Genomic DNA, 16,893 nt, shown 5'->3' with positions numbered 1-16,893 from the left:
CTAGAAGTGTTATATTGTGGGACAAGCATTACGTGGTTTCTCAGACTTGTCAGTGGAGTATGTTTCCTTTTTAGGTTCTTGTTCTGTTTTTCTGTCTGCCCCCTCCCCCCATGGTCCCTGGCTCTGCCCTCAAGGGATTTGTTTATTATCTTTTATGGACATATTTTCAGAGGCATTTGAAAGAGTGTTTTCCTTGGGGGCTGTATAATATTCACAGCTCACTTCCTGTTCACTGCAGTTTTTTTTTTTTGAGAGGATCAGCCTGTGCTAACATCTGTTGCCAATCTTCTTTTTTCTCCCCAAAGCCCCAGAACATAGTTGTGTATCCTATTTGTGGAATTGTAGCTCTTCTATGTGGGACGCTGCCTCAGCATGGCTTGATGAGCAGTGGGTAGATCTGCACCCAGGACCCGAACTGGCAAACCCCAGGCTGCCCAAAGCTGCACGCCAGAACTGAACGGCTATACCACTGGGCCGACCCCACTGCAGGTTATTTTAAACCCTAATGAAAGGTAAGAATTAACATGTCTGAAATTGGTGCCCTGGAAACTAGCCTCCAAAGAGGAAGTAGACTTTTTTTTTTATAATTTTATTAAAATTGTGGATAGTTATATGTCATAGTTGCATATCCTTCTAGTTGCTGTATGTGGGACGCGGCCTCAGCATGGCTGGAGAAGCAGCGCATCAGTGCGCGCCCGGGATCCGAACCCCGGCCGCCAGTAGCAGAGCGCGCGCACATAACCACTAAGCCATGGGGCCGGCCCAGAAATAGACTTTTTGAAGAGCAAGATCATTTGAGAATTTAACCTTGTTTAATGGAAATGAGCTAGAGATGAGTCCTTGAAGCAGTAATGCTTGTTGAATGCTGAACTGGCAAATCAGGAATGAAAATCACTAGTTTCACAAGTCAGAGCTACAATTGGAAAGCTTGGACCCCAGTCCCAATCTCTCCAGGAGAGGAGCTGATATCCCACCAAATATTAATGCTGAAGAGGAGGAACAAGGCTGAAGGACCAGACTGGTACCATTTTACAGCAGAAACTGGAAATAGTCTTGAACCCAGCTTATGATCACATGAGGGAAGGGACTGATGTTTCCCAAATCATTTATCTTGTTAACCCCACAGCCTAAAGTCAAGGGGTCACCTCACAGCATCTGACATTCAGTTCTGCTCAATATTAGTATCTTGCTAGCCCCCTGCAAAGTGTAATTGACAATAATTGGCTTCCTGTTACCACCTCAGAGAATTTCTCCCAATAGACAATGTTTTCAATCTTTTATTTCCTATGTTTTGGAGTTTTCTTAGGACTTTGTCAAATGGCTAAAAATTATCCATACACATTAAAACTATTCTGACTACTTTGCAAGAAGATGCCAGATCTACAATCTTGAAGTTTGCCTCCTAAGTTATTACAGGTAACAATTTTTCTAAATATTTGTAACTGAAAGAAAAGCATCACCAACTTTCTAGCCTCTGACCTCAGTTCTTGCTGTCCACTACCCAGCCCCTAATCCAAAGCCAAATACTTAAATTTTTTTTTCTACCAGAACTCCCATCACTTGTACCAATTTCTTTATTAGTTAAGGCGTATCCTGGTTCCTGCAACAGATAAACCCTCAAATCTCAGTAGCATAACCCATTAAAACATAATTTTTCGTCTCTTTACTGACTATCCAACACAGGGTGGTATATATGTTGTAGGCGTGAAGGGAGTCTTCTGCAAACATTGATTCAGGGCCCCAAGTTCTCTCAATCTTCAACCTGCAATTTCCAGATTATACATTTCCTGAAATTATACAACCAGGGAATAAAGAATGAGACAATGGAAAAGGTATCTCCATTTTTGACCATTTTACCCTGGAAGTGACACATCATTTCCATTCTTATTCCATAGCAACATATTTGTCACTTAGAAGCAAAGAAGCTGGGAGAAATGTTCCGGCTGTTGACCAAGAAGGAAAGGAAGCAAGTTTGTCAATGCATTGCAATGTCTTTCCTTTCTAAGTTTACTAAAGTAGTTGAGTTGCTAATAATTAGATGCCTTACAGCACCGATTAGTTCTGGAATAGAAACTAAATCAACTCCAGATTAGTTGTCCTGCTTCTGATGGGTTGTAGACCTGATTCTAAGTGACAGGAGCAGTGAGTAATGTAGAAGTTCACTCCTTCCACCTCCAATATGCACACACTCTCAAAATAGTGCAGCCATGCCATTATCCAAGAGAATTTAGTGGCACTGAATCTATCAATTACAGCCAAAGGGAGATATTTCCAACTACTGAGTTAGTTACCTGCCTTATGTCCAAGAGTAGGAGAATAAAGTAAGGAGAATGGTGAAGATGGTTGGAATCTTGCACATACACACTCTACTCAACCAAATTATGGTTGGTCTTGGTGTCACAATAACAACAAAGCTACAAAATGTAATAGGCTTCATCCAGAACCAGTGTTACTTGGTTCAAGAATGAATATAGGACTGAGAAAACACAGCAACACAGCACGAAAGTCAGAGCAGAGTTAAAATCTCATAACTTCTAGGCAGTTTCCCCAGGTCCCAGTCACTCCTTACTTGGGACATTTGAGAAATTAGACTGGTTGGGCAGAGACTACAACAATTCAGCAAAGTCATCAGCTCCACGGTACTGTCATCTTTTATAACTTTCTGTTTATGAAGCCAACTCAGTGATACATGACTAGCTTCCATTCTTGGGTGCAATGGAATCTTATCAAGGACGATTGAAAAAATTAACTTCTCAATGTTTCTGAGACTAGAAGAAAGTTCAGAAACCAACTTTTAAGCTTTTGCTTTCAGAGTCACTCCCATCTTTATTATGCAACCTCAGTGCCCCCTCCACACTATTATTAATTATCTGAATAAAGAATACAGTAAGTTCTCATTTTAACTCTAAAATGGGTGGGGTAGTGAGCCTTCAAATATGACCCTACCATGAACCATATTTTCCATTATTCATGCCCTTGTGTAGTCCCTCCCATATTGAATCTAGGCTGACCCTGTGATGCTAGAATGTGTCAGAAGGGATGATGATTCCATTCCAAACTAGCCTCTATGAAAGTTGTCAACTTCTGCTTACTGGGATTCTCACTTTGGGTTTACCTGATTGGCCATAAAAGAAATCTGGCTACACTACTGGAGAGACTATGTAAAGGTTATATGGAGAAGGAGGTCCTTCGACTACATAGACATTGACCAAGAAAGATTGAGGCACGAACTTTGGAGCATCCCACACCAGCATCTAAATGACTCAAGCCCCCAGAAGCCATCTGACTACAACCAGTTAAGAGACCCTGAGCAAAATAGCAGACTCGCTTAGCTAACCATGAAGGATAATAAAAGATATACTGTTTCAAAACACAGCTTCTGTGGTGGTTTGTTATGCACCAGTAGATAACCAAAACAGTAGGATACAAAAATAAAATACTATTATGTGAAATGAGAAGTCATGCTATTTTAAGGCTAATGAAATAACGAAGGTGAGCCTGCAAACTAGCTGACCAGAAATTCTGGGATCTAGATGTCAATCACAAATAGGATTATATATGAATATTCACTATTACAAAGTTTTACTCTTCTTAATATTGAAACAAATAAAAGTAGCAGGGAATATTGAAATAGGGGATGTACTATCTCTCAGAGTAGCACAGAAGCTATTTTGCCATAGTCATGTATCCCAAGACTAACACATCTTCCAACTCAGTATTTTCCAACTCAGAGTCCAGTGCTTCTCCATCATATCTTGCCATAATATACCAATGTTTACACTCTTAAAGTCTCTTAGCGTATTATTTTATTTACCTGAAAAGAAGAGTTACAAATTTTGATCCTAAATGAATAGTGATTTAATCAAAATCACCCACGATCATTAAAGCTGTTTGAATATATGTTTTCAATAGGATGAGATTTGGGGATGGGTATTGTATAGGGCTTTAGTATTACCTAGAGTATATGAGCACAGGAAGAACCATCAAGTCTTCCTATAATCTCTCATTATTTTTCTGTGACAGATGTTTACTTGAATTGCTAGTAATTCATGGATCTGTGACAAAAGCCAACTTAAGCCACATCTTGTATCCTCATTATTACGTGAAAAACAACCATCTTAGGCTTGATTACCGCATGCTCTCTTCTCATTCCAGAATTCTTTGATTCTACGATTTGGAGAATGTTTGTTGGAAAGATCTTTGGAGTTCATCCTGCTCAGTATGTGACATTGGTTTTTAACTAAAGAATCCCTGATTCTTCAAAACCTGATCTTTTCTTTCATAAATATTAGTGCAGAAGCTAGTGTCTAATAATTATTACATCCAATTATCACCTTCTTCAGCATAACAACTAGCTGTTCTGAGACAAACATCAAAGGATGAGGACAAAGCCTCTATCTATTAAACTTCATGCTTTATTTTTTGACAATTAGCTTTATACTGCTGATCTCTAAGGTCCCCCATGCAGTTTCAAGTTTAGATTAAATTAACCTGCATTTAATTTGCTACCTCACCTTCTTACAAATCGTGTCGCTAGGGGCTCTTTTGTCATTAAACCTAAGAACTAACACAGAATTGATGCTTCTACAAGTCACCAACACCTGTAAATGATTTTATCCATTCACACCATAGCAGCCCCTGTACTGCTGTCACTTAGCTATTCCCATGAAAGTTGTATTGATGGTTTATTGTGTGGTGAAGATCAGAAAGATAGATTTTTTTCTTTAGTGCACACATCTAACACATCTTCGCCAACAAAGATGTAGTCCTGAATACTGAAACTTTGTGATTTCTATACTGAACGGTAGAGATAGAAAATAGAATTAATCAATTTCAAACATCTGTTAGTGTCTTTTATGTAATAGATGTACACCGTCTATTTAGCTATGTAATAGTTGAATTTAAATTGATATTTGTCTCCTCTGATCAATTTTCCCCAGGTTATTTATGTGGAAATTATCTAAAAATGTGAATGTATGCAGGTTATTTAAATATTAATCTTATATAGTAGAAATTTTGTGAAAAGACAAAACAGTCTTAGATGATTCTTAAAATTTTATTTCATGTTTTTGCAGGTTGAAATGGGCCCCTCTCCTGTTCAAGAACTCTAGATTATCTATTTAATCCTTTTTATTTTTTCATAAAGAGCAAATATATTTCCAAATAATAGCATATAATATTCTTTCATATAGTGCCAATATTGTATGTACTTTATCAATTCTCTTCTTAAATTACTATTTTGTGTTTTTCTTTCTAAAATCTGAGAGAATTGACCAAATAATTTAGCCATTTGTGATGATAGAATTTTATTTTTTTTATTTTCCAGTTTTATAATTTTCCATTTTATAATTTGCCATTTTCTTTTTAACTTTTGATCTTTTATTTTTTTCTATGCTATCAAAATGTATTTTTATTACAACAGGGATCTCTTTTCCTTTTTTATTAAAGAGAGTATTAGTGTCAGTATACTTTCTTTTCAGTAATGCTTTGATCATTTGGATTTTAAGGTTTTGGATGTACTGCATTCTCTAATTTCTGGTGAGCTAGCTCATATATAGTAGATCACTTTCAAATTTCCTTTGTGCATTAATTATTATTTTATTGCACTGAATTCAGATGAAATCTTTTGATGCTGCAAAACAAGACAGTGGTGGTGAACAGCGTGGGATTCGGAGTTGTTGAGACCAGGTGCTCCTCTGTCTCTGCCTCTGGCTAGCTCCGAGGCTTGCACAAGTTACTACAAAATATGGGAGATGGTATTCTCTCACTTTCTATAATGATTAAAGGACATATGTAAAATATACCTCTGTGCCTGGAAAAGAATTAGCACTAAATAATGGAGTTCTCATTATTTTTGAAGTCACTGCTAAGGCTATAAAAATGATATATATTGAGAACAATGTTCTTAAGAAGTATGTTCTCTGTTATTGTAATTTATTCAACATCATAAACTGTTAATTTTTATCTCAAATATTCTATTTTAAGTAAATATTATATTGCTGTTTTATCTGATTGATTTAGACTGATAATGGGAATCTAACTGTGTTTGTATCTAATAATGTGTAACTCTTTTGGGTTTTCTGGTGTTTTTTAATTGACTTTATTTTTGAGAGCAGTTTTAGGTTCACAGCAAAACTGAGGTGAAGGTACAGAGATTTCCCAAATACCTCTGCACTCCCACTATCAACATCCCATATAATCCTCTCGCATTATCAACATCCCCCAACAGTAGTATATTTGCTGGAATTGATGAACCTACACTGGCACATCATAATCACCCAAAGTCATAGTTTACATTATAGTTCACTCTTGATGTTGTACATTGTATGGGTTTGGGAAAATGTATAATGACATGTATCTCTCATCATGGTATCATGCAGAGTATTTTCACTGCTCTAAAAATCCTGTGGGATCTGCCTCTTCCTCCCTTCCCCTGTCTCTCCATCCACTGCAACCACTGATCTTTTTGCTGTCTCCATAGTTTTGTCCCCTCCAGAATGCATACCTTGCAAACCTGGAATCCAGAAGTTTGCCCTTTCAGATTGGCTTCCTTCACTTAGTAATGTACATTTAAGGTTTCTCTATTTTTTCTCATGGCTTGATAGCTCATTTCTTTTTTAAAGCCGAATAATATTCCATTGTCTGGACATACCACAGTCTATTCATCCATTACCTACTGAGGGACATCTTGATTGCTTCCAAGTTTAGTCAATTATGAATAAATCTACTATAAACATCTTGTGTAGGTTTTTGTGTGGATGTAAGTTTTTTAATCCTTTCGGTAAATACTGTCATGCAATTGCTGGATTGTATGGTAAGAGTGTGTTCATTTTCTAAGAAACTGCCAAACTGTCTTCCAAAGAGACTGTACCATTTTGCATTCCTACCAGCAGTATATGAGAGTTCACGTCGCTCCACATTCTCACCAGAATTTGGTGTTGTCAGTGTTCCAGATTTTGACCATTTTAATAGGTATGTAGTGGTATCTCATTGATGTTTTAATTTGCATTTTCTTATGACATACGATTAGGCATATCTTTTCATATGCTTATTTGGCATCTTGCATATTTCTTCTTTAGTGAGGTGACTGTTAAGATCTTTGGCCCATTTTTTAATCAGATTGTTTTCTTATGGCTGAGTTTTTAAGAGTACTTTGTGTATTTTGGATAACTGTCCTTTCATAGATGTGTCTGATATTTTCTTCCAGTCTGTGGCTTGTCTTCTCATTCTCTTGATATCGTCTTGCTCAAAGCAGAAATTTTTTGTTTTAATAGAGTCCAGGCTATCAATTCTTTCTTTCATGGATCATGCCTTTGTTATTATACCTAAAAAGTCACTGACAAACCCAAGATCCTATAGATTTTCTCCTATGTTATATTCTAAGAGTTTCATAGTTTTGTGTTTTTTATTTAGGTCTGTGGTCCATCTTGAGTTTTTTTTTTTGTGAAAGGTCTAAAGTCTATGTCGAGATTCATTTTTTGGCATGTGGATTTCCGGATGTTCCAGTGCCATTTATTGAAGAAACTATTTTTGTTCCATTGTATTGTATTTCCTCCTTCATCAAAGATAAGCTGACTATATTTATGATGGTCTATTTCTGGCCTCTCTATTCTGTTCTATTAACCCATTCTACTGATGTCTATTCTTTTACCAGTAATACACGGTCTTGATTATTGCAGCTTTATAGTTAGTTTTTAATCAGGTAGTATCAGCCGTCAAACTTTGTTCTTCTCCTTCAATATTGTGTTGGCTATTCTGGGTATTTTGCCCCTCCACATAAACTTTAGAATTGGTTGGATAATATCTACAACATAACTTGATTGGATTTCAATTGGGATTGCATTGAATCTGTAGATCAAGTTGGGAATAACTGACATCCTGACAATATTGAGTCTTCCTATGCCTAAATATAGAATAGCTCTCCATTTATTTAGTTTTCTTTGATTCATCCATCAGAGTTTTGTAGTTTTCATCATATAGATCTTGTACATATTTTGTTAGATTTATACCTAAGGATTTCATTTTTGAGGGTGCTAATTTAAATGGTATTGTGTTTTTAATTTCAAATTCTACTTGCTCATTGCTAGTATATATGAAGGCAATTGACTTTTGTATAATAACCTTGTATCCTGCAACATTTCTATAATCACTTATTAATTCCAGGGGTTTTTATTGATCTTTTGGATTTTCTACATAGATGATCATGTCATCTGTGAACGAAGTTTTATTTCTTCCTTCCCAATCTGTATACCTATTATTTCCTCTGCTTGTCTTAACACATCTGCAAGCACTTCTAGTATAATGTTGAAAAGTAGTAGTGAAAGGAGACATCCTGCCTTCTACCTGATCTTGGTGGGAAAGCTTTTAGTTTCTAAATGTTAAGTATAGTGTTAGCTGTAGGTTCTTTGTAGATATTCTTTATCAAATTGAGAAAGTTCCCCTCCATTCCTAGTTTACTGAGAGTTTTTATCATGAATAAGTCTTGGATTTTGTCAAATGATTTGTTGCATCTATTGATATGGTCATGTAATTTTTCTTTATTAGCCAGTTGATGTGATTGACTACATTAATTAATTTTCAAATGTCGGATCAGTCTTGCATACCTGGTCATGGTGTATAATTTTATCTATGAATTTTTGGACTCAATTTGCTAATATTTGTTGAGGATTTTTGCATCTGTGTTCTTGAGAGATATTTGTGTAGTTTTCTTCTAATGTCTGTACTTATTTTGGTATTAGGATAATGCTGGCCTCATAGAATGGATTAAGAAGTATTCCCTTTGCATCATCATCTGAAAGAGATTGTAAAGAATTGGTGTAATTTCTTCTTTAAATGTTGGTGGAATTCACCAGTGAACCCATCTAGACCTCTGTGGAGTTGTTTGCATTGGAAACCTTTTTTTAATTTTAATTTTTGGAATATCTTATTTAGAGTAGTTGTAGTAAATATTGTTACATTATATATTTCGGTATTTTTATTATTATATAATGCCTCCTCTTCTTTTAGGTACTTTTATTTGCAGTCACTTTAACACAGGATAAAATTCTATCTTGGTTTTATTGGTATATTTCACTCAGCTTTTTTTTGTTTTGTTTTGTTTTTTCAGTGAGGAAGCGTGGCCCTGAGCTAACATCTGTTGCCAATCTTCCTCTTTATGCTGAGGAAGATTAGTTCTGAGCTAACATCTGTGCTCATCTTCCTCTATCTGTATGTGGGATGCTGCCACAGCATGGCTTGATGAGCGCTGCATCACTCCGCACTTAGGATTTGAACCTGTGGCAGCAGAGCGCGTGATCTTAACCACTATGCTACCGGGCTGGCCCCTTACTCAGCTTTTGACGCTTGCTTGGGTTTTTTATTTTCAGGTGATTGCTGGTGTTTTCATATTATTCTTTTTTAAAGACTAACAAACCGTGTACTCTCTCATCTTTCACCCAACAGAGACAAAATCTCAGTAACCCATTAATCCATTAACAGGGACCACCAAAGGATGAGACCATAAAACCAAAAGCAAAAGGCACCAGAAATCATGTGACTATTCAAAAAGGATCAAAATCAATTTCTTACCCTACTACCAAAGGGCCTAAGTACTATTCTGCCATGAAAAGGAATGAAGTACTGACACCTGGTACAATGTGGATAAACCTTGAAAACATTAAGAAAACATAGTGAAAGAAGCCTGTCACAAAAGACCACATATTATATGATTACATTTATATAAAATGTCCTAAATAAAATGATTACGGCCATTAAAATAAAAGCAACATCATTATTGTTGAAATGAAATATATTAAATAATGATTCAATTTGATTAGACACAAATTTACATTTTTCATATTCAAACATATTTTAGAAGTAATGATAGCTTATTCAATCAGTAAACCAGTGTGAGTTTGGGAAGAATATACATAAGAAAAAAAATCTATCTGTATCTTATGCTTAACACTGATAAATCAGAGAAGACAACTTTTTTATTAAACCAAAATTAGCCACTTGTCCTGTTTGCAAAAAGTTACTGAAATTAAGTTAACATAAATTCTTAAGATGTTTCTGAGTTAGTTCCTTTCATCAAATTTTATTTTAACCACGGTAAAATACACATAACGTAAAGTTTACAATTTTTAACCATTTTTAAGTATACAGTTCAATGGCATTGAATACATTCACATTGTTGTGTGACCACCACCATCCATCTCAAGATTTCTTTTCATCTTGTGAAATTGAAACTTTATACCCATTAAATAGTAACTCCTCATCCTCCCTTTTCTCTAGGTCCTGGCAACCACCATTCTGCTTTCTATCTCTGTGAATTTGACTACTCTAGTTTCCTCATAGAAGTGAAATCATACAGTATTTGCCCTTCTGTGACTGGCTTATTTCACTTAATGTAATGTCCTCAAGGTTCAGAGGTCAGAATTTTATAGCTTTTTAAGACTGAATAATACTCCATTTTATGTATATATGACCCTTTGGATATTCATTCATCCGTCCATGGATGCTTGTGCTGCTTCAACAATAATTGTTTGTGTTTTTTTTTTTAATGGTAATTGCATTTATTTATGAAAAGATAATAAAAAATGAAACAAAAAACAAGAAAAAAAACAGATTCAGATCAACTCAGTTTTATAGTGGACTTAGCAGTTGGGTAAATTGTGTCATATACTATTATCCAGAGACTGGATGAACTGGTCTGTCTATGCCTCTTCCCTAGAGCATGGACCCGTAGTAGATTATACTAATTTATCATAATATCTTCTCTTTGTCCTCTATGTTCTGACGTTTTACTATGAGGCAGCAAGACATGGAATTATTGTTATGTCTCCTGCATGTGATTTGTTGGGATTCCTGATTCTGATGCTTGTTGCCCCTGGCGGCCATAGAGGGGTATCATTCAGGTCGTCCTACAACAGAAATTGCCGTAGGAGCTCACTTGTACCACTCGACAGCAGCTGGCTTAATAGTGCACCTTTTATTAGCAACAGTCCCATGTCTATATTATTTCCATCTACTTCTCTACTGGCTTCCCATGCATCTCCCTAATGCATACTTGCACTTCAATCCTTGTCTCAGGGTCTGCTCTCATTATCCCATCTCTACTCAATGATTTGTCAACTGTGCTGAGTTGAACTTTTGGCAACACTGTATTGGAGTTAAAGGCTCTCCTCCAAAGAGGAAAAAAAAAAAGACATTTTCCTCATAATTTTTCTTAGCTAATATACCTATGCTTTGATCTGCATAAGTTCCATGTGTTGCTCTGCATATGATAATTTATACCATTTTCATTACTTATATGTTTAGTGGGGATAATTATAACACACTTCACTTTGTATATCATGCCCTAAATAAAATGTATACTCTCAATTCATTCAAATCTGCAGCAGTGCTTTTGCTTAAATATTTGCAACCCTCTATCTGATAAAGGGTTAATAACAAAAATATATATAAGAAGAAAAGTTTTAGCACTGAGATACCATGGCATGTATGATATCTATCTTTAATGTTTTTGTAATGAACATCACGCATACATCCTCAGGAACCAGCAAACTAATTTTCCATATTTCAATGTTATTCTGCAAAGGAGACTATTTGGATAACTACAGATGAGACTACTACCTTTTTAACAAATGTTTTTCATTTAAAATTCTAAAGTGATTTAATGTTATTTGTTAGCTTTTTAACAACTATAAAATCATGTACTTGAAAATAAATTTGTCTCAGATATTATATTAACCACATATTTAGGATATAATGTTTTATATGCACTACCATGATTTTCTTTTTTTTCTAGCTTTTCCAGCTTTATTGAGATATAATTGATGTGTAACATTGTGTAAGTTTGAGATGCATGGTGTGGTGATTTGATATACATATATATTGCAAAATAATTAGTACAATAAGGTTAGTTAATACATTTGTCACCTCATATAACTGTAATTTTTTGTGTGTGTGGTGAGAACAATTAAGATCCACTCTTTTATCAACTTTCAAGTATATAATACAGTTAACTATAGTCACCATGCTGAATATTAAATCCCCAGAATTTATTTATCTTACAACTGGAAGTTCGTACTTTTTCACCAATGTCTCCCCATTTCCCCCACACTCCAGTCCATGGCGAGCTCTGTTTCTGAGTTTGTTTTTTTTTTAGATTCCATATATAAATGAGATCATACAGTATTTTTCTTTCTCTATCTTATTTCACTTAACATAATGCCCTCAAGTTTCATCCATGTTGTTGCAAATGGCAGGATTTTCTTCTTTTTATGGCTGATTAATATTCCCTTGTGTGTGTGTGAGTGTGTGTGTGTGTATTCGATTTTCTTTGCCCATTAATCCATCAATGGACACTTAAGTTATTTAGCTTATTATTTAAATTATTTATTAAGTTATTTATGGCTATTGTGAAGAATGAGGCAATGAACATGGAAGCAAAGATATCTATTAAAGATAGTGATTTAATTTCCTTAGGATATATACCCAATATTGGGGTTGCTGAATCATGTGGTAGTTCTATTTTATTATCTGAGACCATAAAATTCCTAGAAGAAAACAGAGAAAATATCTTTGATTTCAAAATATATTACAAAGCTACAGAAATCAAAACAGTATTGCACTGGCCAAAAAACAGACACATAGACCAATGGAACAGAATCAAGAGCCCATTAATGAACTCATGAATATATGGTCAACTAATATGTAACAAGAGAGCCAAGAATACTCAATGGGGAAAGGATAGTCTTTTCAATAAGTGATGCTGGGGAAAACTGGATAGCCAAAAGCAGAATAATAAAACTGCCTCTCATCTTATACTACTCACAAAAAAAAACTCAAAATGGATTAAAGACTTAACTGTAAGACCTGAAACCATAAAATTCCTAGAAGAAAACATAGAAAAAAAGATCCTTGACACCAATCTTGGCAATGATTTTTTGGAGATGACACCTAAAGCACAGGCAACAAAAGCAAAAATAAACAAATGGGACTACGTCAAACTAAAAAGTTTCTGCACAGCAAAGGAAACAATCAACAAAATGAAAAGGCAACTACTGAATGGGAAAAAAATATTTGCAACCCTCTATCTGATAAAGGGTTATTATCCAAAATATATAAATAACTCATACTACTCAATAGCCAAAAAAACCCCAATCTGATTAATATATGGGCAGAGGACCTGAAAGAATATGTTTGTGACACACGGATTCAATTAATCATCTCAGAAAAGACAGGAATAAAGGTGGGATTATCCAGGAAAGATCTCTGGAAGAGCCTTTTATCTCATGGCTTGGACCCCCATGAATTGCATAGGAGACCAACATGGTTTTGAGAAGTTTTTAGGAGAAGAAACTCTGGTAGCCTGGAGTGAAAAGGATCATGACAGGACAAAATAAAGGGAGGCTGTTAGACTTTCAAAATTCTATAGGCAGGAAATGAGCTGATAGAGGTACCTAGCTGCAAACATGTGTTATCTTTTAAGAAAAAGGAATAGTGACTCTGGGGTGGTTCATAGCTCAGTGGGACTATGGAGAGTTCTCCAAAGAAAGAAAACTAATAGGACGTCTTAAGAAAGAGAGATTTATTTTCTGGAATTGGCTCATGTAATTGTGCAGACTGGCAAGTCTGAAATCTGCAAAGCAGGCCAGCAAACTGGAGACCCAGGAAACTGTTGACACAGCAGCTCAAGTTGGAAGGCAATCTGGAGACAGAATTTCTTCTTCCTCAGGGTATCTCAATCATTTTTCTTAAGATCTTCAACTAATTGGATGAGGCCCACCCACAATATGAAGGGTATCTGCTTTACTCAAAGTGTACTACTTTAAATGTTAACCACATCTAAAAAATACCTTAACGGCATCTAGACTAGTGTTAGACCAAACAACTGGGTACCATAGCCTAGTCACATTGACACATAAATTAACCATCACATATGGCTCCCTTATTTACCTGCCTCTACGAAACCCCAGGCCTCCTTCCTTTTCTTTGAGATATTTTTTTTATTAGTGATCATTCTTCTTATTGCAATAGCTTGAATAAAATCATCTCCTTAATCGTCTGGGGCATTTTGTCTTTTACATTTTATTATAATTTTCTTGAATTATTACTTTTATCAATTGAATTTTAAAAAAAGAAAGAAGGAGAAATGTCTACTTTAATTCCCTGACAGATTCCCTTTCAATCATGATCTCTTTCTTCCCTAAGTATTTCAAAAAATTAAATGTAATAAAATATATTTTAGTCTCCTACTATGATAAATTATGTATTATTTCTAGTATATTTAATTTTTGAGCATATTTAGCCTTTTATTTTGACATATACATTTTATTCTTATGCAAAATGGGAGTGTTTGATTTATTATCCATTCTTCTACTCAATTCCTTGATTGATTACCTAACTATTAATTAAATCTTTCTACTATCTATAAATTAACATTCCTAAATCATAATCTTTTATATTATTACAAGTTTTTCCCTTTATTTCTTAACTTTCATTTATTAACTTTGGCAAAACTGTATGTCAAATGTATATAAATGATATTCTCAACATTCTATGCATTATTAATAATTTATTATTAACTTCATTATTAGTTGTATTAATCTTTTTATTCTGGTAGTGGTCTTATTTCATCGAATGCATGTTTTCTATAGTTTCATTTAAGGTGGATTTCTGGTGTGCATAAAATCTTTCCTCTCACTCTCCTCCCAGGCAGATGTGGCAAGGTATTTGTTTCTGACTCTGTTGGGGAAGATGTAGTTGAGGGTAGATGCTTGGCAAGTATGTTTTCTGGATTCTTGAAGCACTTTATTTCCAAAACCTACGTATTAGTTCTAGTTACTCCTCTTTTATTATTAGTTAATTCATTTTAAATATTAGTTTATTATTCCGTATTTTTATGAATATTTTATAGGTTTCTAGTGTTTCTCCTAAGGGATTTAGGTATATTTTCAGAAACATTTTCAACTATCTGATTCATCTAGAGTTTCCAGTGAAATTGTGACAGTGCCTATATTACTTTTAACAAAAGCAATGAAAAACAGCTGCAACGTCTCCTGACCATTTTCCAAACTAATTTATCTAAAAGCCACACGCATGCACACATTTCCTAGAGAAACCAAGTTTCTTATAAGAGATATCTGGCACTGACATATTATTCAATAAAACTATGTACTTTCCCAGGTAAACTTTGGAGAGCATTCCTCAAAAGGAGCCCATTACCGACTGCTGAGAGAGACTCTTTCAAAGTAAACAAATTCACAAAATCAAGAATAGCAATGGGAACATATCTATTGGCACTTTGTTTTAATTTCTGGATTAAATGTAAAACATTATTTCAAAAATCACAAGTATGTATTTGTGTGTTTAGGTGCATATCATATTGTGAATTAGCTCAGTTTTCTGTGACAATTTTAGGAAAGTAAACATCACAGTCCTTGTATTTATTTTTCAACATTTTTTTTTCTGCTGAAAATGTATTTGTTTAACATGATCATCCATTTTACTGCCTAATATTAAGAATACAATTTAAAATAGGTAAGTAGCTTTCTATTGAATGTTTAAAAATATTATCTATTAGAAAAATGAAAGCTGGTTTTTATTTATACCGCTTTTTAAAATAAAAGTAATGTCCAATACTTGCAGTTCACATTACTAATTGAGAAGAAATGCAGCAATAAATACAAAATAGTGTTTTAAATTTAATTGAGAACATGATTATACATGTATAATTTGTAACATAGGCAGAGAATGGAGACAGAAAGGAAGAAAAAAATGCTTGCAGAACTTAACAAAAACCTTGTAGGTGTTATTTGATTGCCTTTTTAGGTAGTAGAATTGTAAATGTACTAAATTATAAAATGATTTCTAAATACTTTCATTGATAAGATGAAATACTTTCTATAATATTAATGATATACTGCGTGTTCTACCAAGAATCTATATTTACACATAATAGGAATTTGAATATTTTTGTTTCTCACCTTTAAGATGGAATTAGTAACATTTGATTTCTGTGGATGCATGCTTTTTATAGAAAACATAATATTTTGAGGATGAGTCTTGTCATTCAGCTGTTTCTGTGTCGATTCTAGAACCTAGGAAAAAGAAGCTGTAAAGAATCACTTCCTTGGGGATTGTTGAGGAAACATTTGAAGTGGCTGTGCAAGCCCCAGCTATTGCTCCAACAGTGCAATAGCATTGCACCCCCTACCAGGCAAACACGCACCCTTAGTCTATACAAGCAGAAGAGTGAGAAGAAATTCTTAGGATAAGTTATCAACATAATAAAGAGAAGAGGGACTGAATTTTTCTTGTTTCCCCATTTTCAGTAAGTAAGGAGAATGTCTTTGCTTCTCCCCAAACCAACTGAAATGGAGCGATTCCAAGGAAATTATTTGGGACAGCTGGGGTTGATGTTGCTTCAGGAGGGGCATGCTAGACTGACTTCTGTTCAGGCGATGGATGTGCTGATAACTGCTTGTGCAAGTGTGAGCAGGCAGGAGCTAGGACAGACCTGGTGAGGCTGTTGGTATTTCTTCCCTAGCTTCTCTCAAGTTAACCTGTTCTTTCTTCCTATCTCCATTTAGATTTACATTTACACTGTGATTGTCATTTCTAAATTAACTGAAACCGTGTATGTACGGCCATGATTAAAGCATTGGAGGAAATGCACCTGTCTACTAGTACTGAAGTGCACTAGACCATCGCAAATTATGTAAACAAATACAAATTAACAAGATTATTAAAGTTTAGGCTTTCTTTTCTCTGCTGATTTACTCATTTCATATTTTTTGTCTTCATAACATATTCTCTGAAACAAACATATCTAGAGGTGATCCTCAGTATTATTTGAATAGAAATATCAAGTGAGAATCCCATTATCAAGAGGATTTGTCATCCAAT

Source organism: Diceros bicornis, chromosome 22 (assembly GCF_020826845.1).
Source record: "Diceros bicornis minor isolate mBicDic1 chromosome 22, mDicBic1.mat.cur, whole genome shotgun sequence".
Taxonomy (NCBI): domain Eukaryota; kingdom Metazoa; phylum Chordata; class Mammalia; order Perissodactyla; family Rhinocerotidae; genus Diceros; species Diceros bicornis.
Note: the sequence above shows the minus strand (reverse complement) of the source record.